Consider the following 15,931-nt stretch of genomic DNA (forward strand, 5'->3'; position numbering starts at 1 on the left):
GCAAAGTGAACCGAAAGGTGAGAGGTCAGAATGTTAAACCAACAGCAAACGATGCCTCAAACTGATAATTAAGGTCACAGCCCCAACCCAGCACAAATATAAACCAAAACTCTTGGCGATATATCGAACTTTCAAAGCAGTTCACAAACCAGGTGACTCTACAACATCGACTGTGTATTTTGCATCAACATTCACTACAAAGTTTGTGCCCACCCTCCCAGAACAAGCTCATATAGGAAGGTAGAGGCCCTGGGGTCATTTAGAATTTTTTTTGTTACTATTATTCGCTCATGGCACATGGGCATCACCTGCTGGACCCAGCATTTATTGTTGTGGTTCTGTTCACCGAGCTGGGAATTTGTGTTACAGACATTTTGTCCCGTCTAGGTGATATCCTCAGTGGTTGGGAGCCTCCTGTGAAGCACTTATGGGATGTTTCCTCCGGCATTTATAGTGGTTTGTCTCTGCCACTTCCAGTTGTCAATTCCAGCTGTCCGCTGCAGTGGCCGGTATATAGGGTCCAGGTCGATGTGTTTGTTGATAGAATCTGTGGACGAGTGCCATGCCTCTAGGAATTACCTGGCTGTTCTCTGTTTGGCTTGTCCTATAATAGTAGTGTTGTCCCAGTTGAACTCCTGTTGCTTGTCATCCACGTGCGTGGCTACTAAGGATAGCTGGTCGTGTCGTTTCATGGCTAGTTGGTGTTCATGGATACGGATCGTTAGCTGTCTTCCTGTTTGTCCTATGTAGTGTTTTGTGCAGTCCTTGCATGGGATTTTGTACACTACGTTGGTTTTGCTCATGCTGGGTATCGGGTCCTTTGTCCTGGTAAATTGTCGTCTGAGAGTGGCTGTTACGAGTCCTAGTGGTCGTAGCAATCTGGATGTCAGTTCAGAAATGTTCTTGATGTATGGTAACGTGGCTAGTCCTTTGGGTTTTGGCAGGTCCTCATTCCGTTGTCTTTCCCTTAGTCATCTGCTGATGAAATTGCGGGGGTATCCATTGTTGGCGAATACATTGAAGGGGTGTTCTTCCACGTTTTGCAGTCCTGGTGTGCTGCAGTGCGTTGTGGCCCTTTTGAACAGTGTCTTGATGCAACTTCTTGTGTGTTGGGGTGGTTGCTTTCGTAGTTCAGGACTTGGTCTGTGTGTGGTTTTCCTGTATACCTTTGTGGTGAATTCTCCATTTGGTGATCTCTGTACCATCCCGTCTAGGAATGGGAGTTGGTTGTCCTTTTCTTTCTCTCTAGAGAATCTGATTCCTGTGAGTGTGGTGTTGATGATCCGGTGTGTGTGTTCTCTATTTCTGTGTTTTTAACGATTACAAAGGTAATCATCTACATATCTGACCCAGAGTTTGGGTTGAATTTGCAGTAAGACTGTTTGTTCTAACCTTTGCATTACCGCTTCTGCTATGAGTCCAGAGATACGTGAGCCCATGGGTGTGCCATTGATTTGTTCATATATTTGGTTGTTGAATGTGAAGTGTGTTGTGAGGCACAGGTCCAGTAGTTTGAGTATGCAGTCTTTGTTGATAGGTCCACCGTCTTGTATGTCCAGCAGGTTGGCTATTGTTTCTCTGGCTCGGGTTTTGTCGATAGAGGTGTACAGTGCCGTTACATTGAATGAGACCATAGTTTCTTCCTTGCTTCTGATGATGTCCAAGAATTCCTGTGTTGACTGTATGGAGTGTCTGGGTCCACTGATCAGGTGTTTCAGTTTCTATTGTAGTTCTTTAGCCAGTTTGTGTGATGGTGTCCCTAGCAGCGATACGATGGGTCTGAGGTCTGGTCTGGTTTGTGCACTTTAGGTAGTCCATAGAATCTGGGGGTGGTGTTGCTTTCAGGTTGCATTCTCTGTCGGTCAAACCTGGTTATCTGTCCATTTTTTGTAGGTTCCTCAGTGTGTTGTTTATCCTATTGGTGAGCTGTGGGGTGGGGTCAAACTCTCTCTTTTGGTATGTGTTGGTATCTGCAAGTATTGTTGCGCTTTCTGGATGTACTCTGCTTTGTCCAGGATGACGGTCATGGTGTCTTTGTCGGCTGTTAGTATGATTATGTTCTTATCATTTCTTAGTGTTTTTAGTGCTTCCCTCTCCTTGGTGTTGAGATTTTATTTTTGTCTTTTCCTTGTTATCAGGGGTACAATACTTTGTCTCACTGTATGTTGTGTCTGAGACACAACAAACAAAGTATCATCACACAATCATGCAAACTGGCTAAAGAACTACAACAGAAACTGAAACACCTAATCAGCTGATCCAGACACCACACAGTCAACACAGGATTTCTTGGACATTAGAAATATACATAGAGACAAGGAAGAAACTATGGTCTCATTCCTTGTAACGGCACTGTACACCTGTATCGACAAAACCCTAGCCAGAGAAACAATAGCCAACCTGCTGGACATGCAGAACAGACCACAAGACAGGGAACCTATCAACAAAGACTGCATACTCAAACTACTGGACCTATGCCTCAAAACACACTTCACATTCAACAAATATATGAACAAATCAACGGCACACCCATGGGCTCATGCATCTCTGAACTCATAGCAGAAGCTGTAATGCAGAGATTAGAACAAACAGTCATACCACAAATACAACCCAAACTCGGTCAGATATGTAGATGACACCTTTGTAATCATTAAAAACACACAAAGAACACACACACCGGAATCAGATTCAGATTCAGAGGAAGAAAAGGACAACCAACTCCCATTCCTAGACGTATGGTACAGAGAATACCGAATGGAGAATTCACCACAAAGATGTACAGGAAAGCCACACACACAGACCAAGTCCTGAACTACAAAAGCAACCACCCCAACACACACAAAAGAAGTTGCATCAAGACACTGTTCAAAAGGGCCACAACACACTGCAGCACACCAGAACTGCAAAAAGAGGAAGAAGAACACCTCTACAATGTATTTGCCAAAAACGGATACCCCCACAATTTCATCAACAGATGCCTAAGGGAAAGACAATGGAGTGAGGACATGCTACAACCCAAAGGACTAGCCACGTTATCATACATCAAGAACATTTCTGAACTGACAGCCAGACTACTACGACCACTAGGACTCATACCAGCACACAAACCAACAGCCACTCTCAGACGACAACTCACCAGGACAAAGGACCCGATACCCAGCATGAGCAAAACCAACGTAGTGTATGAAATCCCATGCAAGGACTACACCAAACACTACATAGGACAAACAGGAAGACAGCTAACGATCCGTATCCATGAACACCAACTAGCCACAAAATGACTCGACCAGCTATCCTTAGTAGCCACACACACGGATGACAGGCAACAGGAGTTCGACTGGGCCAACACTACTATTATAGGACAAGCCAAACAGAGAACAGCCAGGGAATTCCTAGAAGCATGGCACTCATCCACAGATTCTATCAACACACACATCGACCTGGACCCAATGTACTAGCCACTGCAGTGGACAGCTGGAACTGACAACCGGAAGCAGCAGATACAAATCACGAAATGCCAGAGGAAACACAGAAGCGCTTCACAGGAGGCTCCCAAGCACTGAGGATGTCACCTAGACAGGGGACAAAACGTCTGCAACACAAATTCCCAGCTTGGTGAACAGAACCACAACAACGAGCACCCGAGCTTCAAATCTCTATAAACTTTGAACACCCAGCATTTGTTGCCCCCTTGAGAAGGTAGGCACAAGCTGCTCTCTTGAACTGCTGCAGTCCATGATCTGTAGATAGACACACATTGCCCTGAGGGAGGGAATTCCAGGATTTTGACACAATGACACTGAAGGAACAGTGTTATATTTCCATGTCAGGACACAGTGGCCGGAAGGGGAATTTGTAGACGGTGGATGTTCCCACGTATCTGCTGTACTTGTCCTTCTAGATGGAAGTGGTTGTGAGTTTTGAAGGTGTTGCCTGAGGATCTTTTGTGTACTACTGCAGTACATCTTGTAGATGGTACACACTGCTGCTACTGAGCATGGGTAGTAGAGGAAGTGAATGCTTGTGGATGTGGTTCCAACCAAGTGGAGCTGCTTAGTCCCTCAATGATGTCTAGCTTCGAGTGTTGTTGGAGCTGCAACTGTTCAAGCAAGGCGGGAGCATTCCATCACACTCCTGACTGGAGACTGAGATTGTTGGAATGGCTCAATCAGGGAAGATTCTAACCATATATATGCCTCTAAGGAATAAAGGAATGAAATCACGACGAATCAATATTGTTCTGTCTTCCTCAGGGTCTCTGCTACAAATTCCAAATTGAGTCATACCCATCGCACACAGCCTCCTTCAGACATACGGAAAGCCTTTGATTTTCCACCATTTAATAATAATTCTCAGAGTACACCCCCTTGTTCGAGAATCTCCAGGCTTGTAAACAAAATGAATAGTTGCCATTGTGTGCCCGTGTTCTTTACGGAACAGTACACAGCTCCAGCAAAAATAAAGAGTCAGTCCCCAGGTGGCAAATACTATCTGTCCCTGCTGAGTTTCTCCAACAATTTCTGTTTCGTTTTATTTCTATCATTCATTGCCTGAAGAAAGCTAATTGAAAGTTGGCCTTTATATTGAGAGATCGGGTGTACAAAAATGCAGAAGGGATGCTGCAGTTATACAAAACCCTGGTTCAACACCACTTGGAGCAGATATGGGCACCACACCTGAGGAAGGATAGATTGGCCTGGGAGAAAGCACAGCGTGAGTTTACAAGAATGATACCTGGACTTCAGGGGTTAAGTTATGAGGAGAGATTACACAAATTAAGCCTGTTCTGTCCAGAATTTAAGGGTTTATGGATGATCTGATCAAAGATATTAACCGGAAAAGACAGGGTATGGAAATTGAAAGTATCTCCACTGGTTGGAGATCCTAGAACTTGAGAAGGCAAAGCCAGAGAATTAGGGCCAGACAGTCCAGGAGAGATGTTGAAGTACGACTATTCACAAAGGCTGGGAGAGGTTTGGAATTCTCTTCCGCAAACAGCAGGCATTGCTGGATCAGTTGTTAGTTTTAAATCTGAGAGATAGTGTTTTTGTTCAGCAAAGTTATTAAGGGGAATAGGGGCCAAAAGTAGGTCTACGGAGTCAGGTCACACATCAGCCATTGAATGGTGGAGCATGCTGAATGGGTTGAATGGTCTCCTCCTGCTCCTTTACATGAATATTCCACATTAATATATCATGGAACTCCCTGCAGTTACAAAGTGGCATTTCCACACACTGGAGCAATTAGTGATTTCAAATAGATACTGAAAGTTCAAATATTTTATTTTCACACGTTCCAGATCCCCACCATCCTCTGGGTGAAACAATCTTCAAATCCATCCCTAAACCTCTTACCCTTCAGTTTAAAAACTATGAAGGCAAATGTTCGAAACCACCTTCTTAAACACCTTGTCTACATGTGACACAACTTCAAAGAATTATGCACCTGAAACCCTCGGGCTCTCTGCTCTACAACACTCCCAATCTTACCTATCAAGTCCCCCTCACCCATCAACCTTCTCTGTTGTAAAGGAAACAACCCAAACTTCCCTCCCCAACACTTCCAGGAAGAGATTTGTTTTTGTCGATCTTTCCAATCAGACGAATACCAGCATGAACGCTGACCAATACGTGACGGTGTAGGATCAGCAGCTCACAGATTAATGCTCACCATTCAATCATCTTGACCCGATCTCTGCGTGTTCGAAATTTCTTGCAGGTCTGTCCTCACTTGGGCTCTCAGCTCAATTTCCCATCGCCTCCCCTGGAATGAAATATTTCCAGATCATCACCCAACCGAGTTCCAATTCTAATCATGACAACAATTTGCTGCTGTGCCTGTATGAAAACTCCTGGCAACAAGGTCACTGAGCCAAGGTCCCACGGAATGACCTCCTGGAATTGTCCAGAATGTGGCTGAGAACTTCTGCGTTCACAGAATCATAAAGTTTTACTGTACAGAAGGAGGCCATTTGTGTCTGTACCAGCTCCTGAATGAGCTACCCAGCTAGTCCCACTCTCCAGCCCTATCTCTATAGCCCTCTAACATCATCCCTTCCAAATTTATAACCAGCTCTCTTTTCAAACCTCCTGTGAAATCTGCCTCCACCACACCCTGAAGCAGCACATTCAAAGCCCAACAATCCAAATAAGTTTCTCCTCATCTCACTCTCTCACTGACAATCTTGAAATTCTACCAGCCAGTTACTAATAGACCAATGAGTTGGAAACAAGAACTTACTTTCCCGTCAGAATTGTTCAAACTTTCAACACCTCAATAAGGTCACCACTTCATCTTCTCTGTTCGAAGGAGAATAAGCTCAATCTCCTGAACTTTTCCCTGCATCTAAAATCCCTCATCATTGGTATCATTCTCGTACATCTCCCTCACATTGTGTCCAGGGTTTGAACATCCTTCCTTTAGTAAGGTGTCCAGAACAGAACAAAACCAGCCTGGATAATAGAAGGTCAACTCCCTTTGTCAAATGCATTTCTAAATTCAGCTTCTGTTGCTTGTGAAGGTAAGGTGTTACACACAAAGATCAAAGGTGCATCTCCAACATAATCTAATATTCTCCATTCAATACTTGCTGTCACTGAAATTAATTTCTTTTCTGCCCTCTGCTTTGTGTTGGGTTAGCTCAGTTGGCTGGATGGCTGGTTTGACATATGGAGTAACATCGACCGCAGGGGTTTAAATCTCTCACTGACTGAGGTTACCATGAAGGACAGTCCTTCTCCATCTCTCCCCTCATGAGAGGCATGGTAACCCTCAGGTTAAACCACCACCTACCAGTTATCACTCTCTCCCTCTCTCTCTGACACACCAGCTGACGTCCACCAGTGTCTTTTATAACTTCAACATCACCTCCTTGTTCTCGGACTCTATGCCCTTATTAATAAAACCAAGAATGCTGTGGGTTTTATTAACTGCTCTCTCCCTGTTATACCGCCTTCACTGATCTGTGGACATATACCCCCAGCTCCCTCTGCTCCAAACCTGCTCTAGTTATTTTTTAACCTCCTAAATGTATTGTCTTTCCATTTCTTTTAACCAACGCCCTTCACCAAATTTGTGTTGAATCGTGTTTGTCTTTATTTTTGAATGTTCACGAATTAAAATCTATTTTGTTAAATCAAACTTCATTTTCTCCCTCCTAGCAGTTTTGCTATTAACTAACAATTAACTCCAAAAGTACATCCAGGTTGGCATCAGGTCGAGTCCACCTGGGCCCCTCAGGAATCTGCTCTGCTATTCCATACCATCGCAGCTGATCCCGTCTCAGTCTCAACTTCACTTTCCTGCAAACATTCCCTTTGACCCATCTCTAATTAACAATCAGTCTGTCTCCTCCTCCTCCAATTTATGCAGTAAGTGGTGGTGTGGGGGGTGATGGTCCCACAGATGATGTTCCCTCCTCATTTGAGTGTATTTGTTGCTCCTTACCTCTGTTTTCAGTCTGCCCAGCCCCTTAACATGAAATGATAACCTTTTATTCTAGATTCTCCCACGTGAGCAAATATCTCTCCAACTCCTTTGTCAATACCCCCTTTAGCATCTTATAACCTTCAGTTAGATCTCCTCTCTTCCAAACTCCAGAGAAACTGCTCAATCTCTCATCTAAGACAAACCCTTCATCTCTGGAAACGATTGAGTGAATCTCCTCTGAACCACCCCAAGTATAAACTGCATCTGTCCTCAAGTAAAGAGATCAAAACTGTACTAGTCTCTTTTCATAAGACTAAACTTTCATCTGGACAATCAATTCAGTGATCTCCTTTGAACTCCCTCCAATTCAATTACATCCCTCCTCAAGGAATGGGACCAACACTGTCTGCAGTATTCCGGATGTGGAAACCTCAATCCCTTGTACAGTTGCAGTAACAATTACCTAGATTAGATTAGATTACTTACAGTGTGGAAACAGGCCCTTCGGCCCAACAAGTCCACACCGACCCGCCGAAGCGCAACCCACCCATACACCTACATTTACCCCTTACCTAACACTACTGACAATTTAGCATGGCCAATTCACCTGACCCGCACATCTTTGTGACTGTGGGAGAAAACCGGAGCACCCGGAGGAAACCCACGCAGACACGGGGAGAACGTGCAAATTCCACACAGTCAGTCGCCTGAGTTGGGTATTGAACCCGGGTCTCAGGCGCTGTGAGGCAGCAGTGCTAACCACTGTGCCACCGTGCCGCCCACGAACTTACATACTCCATTCTATTCGCAATAAATGTCTTCCTTGTGACCTGCGGTAGCCTTTGCACTGACATTTTGAACTTTCTCTCCTATTCAGATGATAAGTTGCCTTTTTCAATTCTTCCAACTGCAATGAATAACCTCACCGCTAATGGGACTGACCAACACTCAGTTCACTGTCTAACGGAAATTGAGAATGTGTCCTCGATTTGAACTCTTGTGCTTTAGATTTGCAAACGAGTCAGACACAACGGTTCATTTGCTCCAATTTGTCTAACTGATGTAAAATTGCTGGGTTTGCACCCCAGAGTGATTTTCAGATCATTTGGACAGTGTTTGAATGTTGTTCGAAGTTGCTAACCACCTCACTAACTTACCTGTGTTGCCAGGAACATGCCAGAAAAAAACAGCTGGAGAAAATAAGACAGAAAGAACATGGGAAAGTTTTACTGTAAATAAATACTTGGAGGTAGGTGAGCACTTCGGGGACAGTGACCACAACTCGGTGACTTTTATTTTAGTGATGGAGAGGGATAATCGTGCGCCGCAGGGCAAGAGCTATAGCTGGGGGCAGGGAAATTATGATGCAGTGAGGCATGACTTAGGTTGTGTGGATTGGAAAAACAGGCTTCAAGAGAAGAACACTAATGAGATGTGGGGATTGTTCAAGGAGCAGCTACTGCGTGTCCTCGATAGGTATGTACCAGTCAGGCATGGTGTAAAGGGCCTTGTGAGGCAGCCGTGGTTTAGTAAGGAATTGGAGTCCCTTGTGAAAGGGAAGAAGGCGGCATATGTAAAGATGAGGCGTGAAGGTTCAGTAGGGGCGATTGAGAGTTATAAGGTAGCCAGGAAGGAGCTAAAGAGGGAGCTAAGAGAAGCGAGAAGGGGACATGAAAAGTCTTTAGCTGGTAGGATTAGGGAAAACCCAAAGGCTTTCTATAGGTATGTCAAGAATAAAAGGATGACTAGGGTAGGTATTGGTCCAGTCAAGGATAGTAGTGGGAAGTTGTGTGTGGAGGCGGAGGAGATTGGAGAGACATTAAATCAGTACTTTTCATCAGTATTCACTCAGGAACAGGACACTGTTGCTGATGTGAATATGGAATCACAAATAATTAGAATGGATGCCCTGGAAATATGCAGGGAAGAGGTTTTGGGAATATTGGAAAGGATGAATATAGATAAGTCTCCTGGGCCTGATGGCATTTACCCCAGGATCCTATGGGAAGCTAGGGAGGAGATAGCAGAGCCATTGGCCTGGATTTTTATGTCGTCATTGTCAACGGGAATAGTACCAGAGGACTGGAGGATAGCGAATGTGGTCCCATTGTTCAAGAAAGGGAGTAGGGATAGCCCTAGTAACTATAGGCCAGTGAGTCTGACTTCAGTGGTGGGCAAAGTCTTAGAGAGAATGGTAAGGGATAAGATTTATGAACATCTGGGTAGGAATAACGTGATCAGGGATAGCCAGCATGGTTTTGTGAAGGGCAGGTCGTGCCTCACAAACCTTGTTGAGTTCTTTGAGAAGGTGACTAAGGAAGTGGACGAGGGTAAAGCAGTAGATGTTGTGTATATGGATTTTAGTAAGGCGTTCGATAAGGTTCCCCATGGTAGGCTAATGCTAAAACTTCGGAGGTATGGCATTGAGGATACATTAGAGGTTTGGATTAGGAATTGGCTGGCTGGAAGGAGACAGAGGGTAGTAGTTGATGGATTATGTTCATCTTGGAGCGCAGTTACTAGCGGTGTACCACAAGGATCTGTTTTGGGACCATTGCTTTTTGTTATCTTTATAAATGATCTAGAGGAAGGACTTGAAAGCTGGGTAAGCAAGTTTGCGGATGACACAAAAGTTGGTGGAGTTGTGGATAGTGAGGAAGGAAGTGGTAGGTTACAGCGGGATATAGATAAGTTGCAGAGCTGGGCGGAAATGTGGCAAATGGAATTCAATGTAGCTAAGTGCGAAGTCGTTCACTTTGGTAGGAATAACAAGATGATGGATTACTGGGCTAATGGTAGGCTACTTGGTAGTGTGGATGAGCAGAGGGATCTTGGTGTCTATGTACACAGATCTCTGAAAGTTGCCACCCAGGTAAATAGTGCTGTGAGGAAGGCATATGGTGTACTGGGCTTTATTGGCAGAGGAATTGAGTTCCGGAGTCCTGAGGTCATGTTGCAGTTGTATAAGACACTGGTGAGGCCTCATCTGGAGTATTGTGTGCAGTTTTGGTCGCCATACTATAGGAAGGATGTGGAAGCTTTAGAACGAGTGCAGAGGAGGTTTACCAGGATGTTGCCTGGAATGGTAGGAAAATCTTATGAGGAAAGGCTGAGGCACTTGGGGCTGTTCTCATTGGAGAAGAGAAGGTTTAGGGGAGATCTGATAGAAGTGTATAAGATGATTAGGGGTTTAGATAGGGTAGATACTAAGAACCTTTTACCGCTAATGGAGTCAGGTGTTACTAGGGGACATAGCTTTAAATTAAGGGGTGGTAGGTATAGGACAGATGTTAGGGGTAGATTCTTCACACAGCGGGTTGTGAGTTCATGGAATGCCCTGCCCGTATCAGTGGTGAACTCTCCTTCTTTATGTTCATTTAAGCGGGCATTGGATAGGCATTTGGAAGTTATTGGGCTAGTATAGGTTAGGTAGGACTCGGTCGGCGCAACATCGAGGGCCGAAGGGCCTGTACTGCGCTGTATCCTTCTATGTTCCATGTTCTATATTCAGCTTCTCCTGCTGGTAAATGAATCTGGATTCTTTGACTGATGAGCAAGCAACAATTATTCCAATTTTAACCTTTAGTTTATACCTGTGCGGACCATTCCTCTGAACACATCACATTTGTTTGCATGTCTCCCCAAGAAATTTCATCTGCCACTTGTTCAATCTGCCCACATCCTCACAAAGCACGTTCCCAAATATTGCTTTATTTCTTTTTTAATCCACTAGTGGGTAAAAATCACTGGCTTGGCCTAGAAATTATTATCCATCTTTAGTTGGCCCCTTGAGAAAGAGGTAATGAGCTGCCTTCTTGAACCACTGCAGTCCCTGTGCTGTAGGTAGACCCACAATATCATTAGAGAGGGAACTACAGGATTTTGACCCAGCAACACTAAATGAATGCTGATATATTTCCAAGTTGGGATGGTGAGTGGCTCAGAGGGAAACTTGCAGGAGGTGGTATTCTCATGTATCTGCTGTGCTTGTCCTTCTAGATGGACATGGTTGTGGGTTTGGAAGGTGCTGCCTGAGGATCTTTGGTGAATTTCTGAAGGGCATCTCGTAGCTGCTACTGAACGCGGGTGTGGAGGGAATGGACGTGATGTCAATTAAGCAGGGGCCGTGTTGTCCCCGGATGGTGTTCAGCTTCTCAAGTGTGATCTACAAGGTGCACTGCAGAAGTGACTGAGTGAGTGTGTAAGTGTCAATGAGAATGTGTGTGTGCCTCTCTCTCACAAAGACGTACACTTTCATACGCTCATCAAATGCACTACACACACACACACTCTCTCATACGCAATCCTCATACACTATGTGAGCAACATCAGTTTGAAACCTACATCGAGTGCCAACTGGAGAACGATCACTGGGGTTACCTACTGGAATGTCTCACCCACCTTGTTTCCAATCCTGAAGTTTAATGGGAAGCAATATGAGGAGAGAAAGGATCAGAAACAGTGGGACAATGAGTACTGCCATCTCAGTGCTGTGTGCCTGCGCTGGATTCAGAGAGGGATTTCCTGTCAATAACATCATCCCTTCAGCAAACACCAACCCCATTGATTCCTGTTCGCTGTTGCCCTGACCCCCTGCCAACACTCCTGTGTGTAAACTTCTCTCCAAACTATTACCATTGCATTAACATCATTGTTTCTGTGCAGCCTCTCTCATTGACAATATCCCACCAATCCAACTCAAATTATTCCATGCTAAACTCAAAAGATCAGTCTGCACCCACTCTCTCTAAATTGTCAACTAGAAATTACTGTCCTTCATTTTCACGGCCTGCATATATCGAGGCAAAACTTCCCTTGTCCTCCACCTATCAGCGGCAACTGGGCCATTCATAGAGAAACATCGAAAATATCATCGTGGGGAGGCCAATCGGCCCCTCTAGCCTGCTCCACCCATTCAAAGGGATCATGGCTGATCACCCAACACAGTCCCCTGTCTCCCCGTACCCTTCCTTTTCCCCCCCAAGAACTCAATCCAACTCCTTCCTGAACAACATTCAGTATTCTGGCCCTGACTGCTTTCTGTGACAGAGAATTCCACAGGCACCCAGAGAGTAGGGAGAAGACATTTCTCCCCATCTCAGTCTGACTCCATTTCCTTTTGACCATGACCCTCTAGTTCTGACTCTCTGCCCAGTCACCGGGAACACCCTGTTTCATCCTTGTTCAAATTTATAGGTTTCTATGAGATTTCTCCCTTAATTCTTCTAAACTCCAGTGAATATCATCCGAACCATTCCTGTCTCTCTCCATCTGTCAGTCCTGCCATCCCAGGAATTATTCTGGGAAACCTTCACTGCACTCCCTCCATAGGCACAATATCCTTCCTCAAATAAGGAAACCCCAAACTGCACACAGAGTTCTCCAGGGTGTGGTCTCACCGTGTCCAATTGTAAAGAGACATCTCTGCACTTGGACTTGAATCGTCTCGCTACGAAGGCCTCCCTTACCTAAGAAAGGATATTACTCTCTCTCTCCCTTCTCCCTACAGATGCTGCCGACCTGCTGAGTTTCTGAAGTAATTTTTTAGAGAGTGTTCCTGTCAAGACTTCAGCTGGACTCCAGTGAAGAACAAGCACAGATCAAAGATGAAGAATGAATTACCTAGCTCTGAGGTTGATTGAATTTGTGGTCACATTAAATATCGTTCCAATTCCTGGTGATCGCAACAAGGTATCTGCCTTGGTGCTGGGACTGGAAGAATTCAATGGCCAGCTCTCTGAGCTAAAGTTGTAATTCCCGCTGGCATTGTTTAAGGCTTACCTTTGAAGGTACCATTGAAAGTACGGTCCTGTACCTCGACACAATACACACTCACAAACAAGACGATTCCCAATCGGAACCTCCACTTTATTGACTCGGGGTGAGGAAAACATCAGCAAGAAGAACTGGAACAAAACAAGACAAAGAAGAAATAAAAGATTGGATGTTGAAATTGTCTTTCTTTTTGCAGATGTTATCTTCTATGACAGGATAATAACTGACAGAAAGGAGAAATAAAACAACTGAGATTTCACATCGTTACAAAGTTTCCATCAGTCTACACTTCAAAAGATGTATGTTAACTATGGATGGTCAAATCCAACCATTGCCCTCTTGATGTTTAATGGTATTACCATCACTATCCCCAACCCCTATTGTATCAAATCCTGGGGGTTACCATCACTAACCCCACCCCCCACAGTGTCAACATCCCAGGAGTTACTGTCACTGTCCCAACCCCCACCCCACTGTCAATCCTGGGGATTATGCACAGTTCACCCCACACCCACACTATCAACATCCTGGAGTAACCGTCACTGTCCCCATGCCACACCCCACTTTGAGCATCTTCCATGCCAGTTAAAAATAACCATCTCTCTGTTTTCAAATACCAGACTCCCATTTGTAAGGTCACAGAACCGAACTAGGCCCTTTGGCCCAACTTGTCCATGCTAACGAAGTCTCCAAACAGAACTAGCTGCATTTGCTTGTGTTTGGCCCATATCCGTCAAAACCCTTCCTATCCATGCATCTTTCCAAATGTCTCTTAAAGGTTGTTATTGTACCCACTTCTACCACTTCCTCTGTCAGCTCATTCCAAAAAACACACTACCCTCTGTGTGATAACGTTATCCCTCAGGTCGCTTTAACCTGAAACCAATGTCCTCTAGTTTTGGACTCCCTGCCCTGGGGAAAAGACCTTGACTATTCACCTTATCCAAGCCCCTATTTATGCAGCAATATACATATGAAACATCAAAGACTACTTAATGTGAGTCTAGCCTTGGATTGCAAGTGCACATCTAAGTCGTCCTTCAATGTGATGAGCATTTCTGCCTCTCTCACCCTTGCAGGCAGTGAGTTCCAGATCTCCATCACCCTTTGAGTGAAAATGTTTTCCCTCACATCCCCCTTGAAACCACCTACCTCTTACTTTAAAACTATGCCCCTCTACCAGTCATTGATCCCTCCTTCAAGGGTGCGGGGAGGTTCCTTCCTGCCTACCCGATCTATGCCCCTCATCATTTTATACATCTCAATCACGTCCCACAATCTCAATCTGCTCTAAGGAAAACAACCCCAGTCTGTCCAATCTCTCTCCATTACTGAAACTCTTCAGCCCCCAAGACAATAACCTGGTAAATCTCCCTCTGCATGCTTCCCCCAGTGCTATCACACTGCTCTGATAATGTTGATTTGTATAGAGTTGCTTAAAAACTCACTGAAATGGCGATACGTTTGCTGTTCAGGAGAGACCCTGCCTGCTGGTTAGAAACAGCACAGGGCTAATTGCCCTGTTGACATTTGTTGATGTTGATGATTGTGTGTAAGGTTCTGCAGTGGTTGGAGTGTTCTCAGTAAATCTCCTCACCATCCTTGTAGAAAATATATTAAATTGGGGTCAAAACGAATGGTTTAACAAGGTGTTGTCTCCCTCCACTACCTCATTTCCAGATTCAGCTCTCAGCCTGACATAGGGATGCCTGTGATTAAACCAAACTGTTCGGCACTTTTCTAAGGTACAGTTCAACAACAAACAGTACTCTCACGACACAGTCAGAGAGTTTCAGAGGGTCACAGAAAGGCAGGGAGAAACAGAGGCATATAGAGTTATATAGAAACAGAGTCAGAAAGAGGTACAAGATCACAGCGTCATCGAGATTAATCGACATAGATTTAAAGTAAGTCAGAGACAGTCCAACAGAGAGAGATAGGGACCTCGCGGTTTGTACAAGATACCTCACTGGGAGGGGGAATCTCTCCTGTCCCCCTCCACCCCCCAATAACCACCATCCTGACCCTCGGGAACGGGACATGTTGACACAGTCCGCTCTCCCTCGGCGCTTTTCCTTCCCGCGTGGCCCCGGCGCCATTTTAGCTTCAGGCCCCGCCCCCTCAGGCCCCGCGCGAGATGGCGGTTAACGGCCGCCTCGTGCCCCAAGTGACCGTTAGCAGCTGCTTCAGGGGAAAGACTCTTTAAAGGGACAACCCTTTCAGGAGAGAGAAACAACAGGGCCGGCTCCGGGACTCGCCAAACTTTATAATGTAAGAAATGGGAAAGTGTGGTGTTTTCGCAGATATTGCAAAAAGGTAGTGATATTAAGCTTAAGTATAGTGCTGATAAATCAGGTGCTTCTAAGAAAAACAAGCGTGTGCATGTAGAAAAGGAGAACAGCGGAAAACCGTTAGTGTATAATTGGGTACTAACTTTAGTGCATATTTATTCTAGCAAATAATTTCTTTCATCATGATAGTTTAAATAATTTAGTCTCAGCAAACTAGTTGAGATAGCTGAAATGCATAAACTAGGCAAGAAAAGACTCATTGTTAAAATATTCAGGAATGGAATGTACCTGTTGTGAGAAACAAAGCTCACAGACTGCAACAATTTCAGTCCGAGACAAGATCTGAATCAGCAGAGCTCTTTATTTCACACTTGCAAGTGGGTGTGATGTCCACAAGGCGGGGACAAAACACACCGAATTCAACAAATACTCGATAT

General features: G+C 44.8%; 1 protein-coding gene across 1 annotated transcript in view; it reads right to left on the minus strand.

The window, feature by feature from the left end:
• Nucleotides 1–15,931, minus strand: part of LOC132837092 (uncharacterized) — a 475,572-nt gene that overhangs the window by 184,407 nt on the left and 275,234 nt on the right. The window lies entirely within an intron of this gene.

This window comes from Hemiscyllium ocellatum, chromosome 49, assembly GCF_020745735.1.
Source record: "Hemiscyllium ocellatum isolate sHemOce1 chromosome 49, sHemOce1.pat.X.cur, whole genome shotgun sequence".
In the NCBI taxonomy this organism is placed as follows: Eukaryota; Metazoa; Chordata; class Chondrichthyes; order Orectolobiformes; family Hemiscylliidae; genus Hemiscyllium; species Hemiscyllium ocellatum.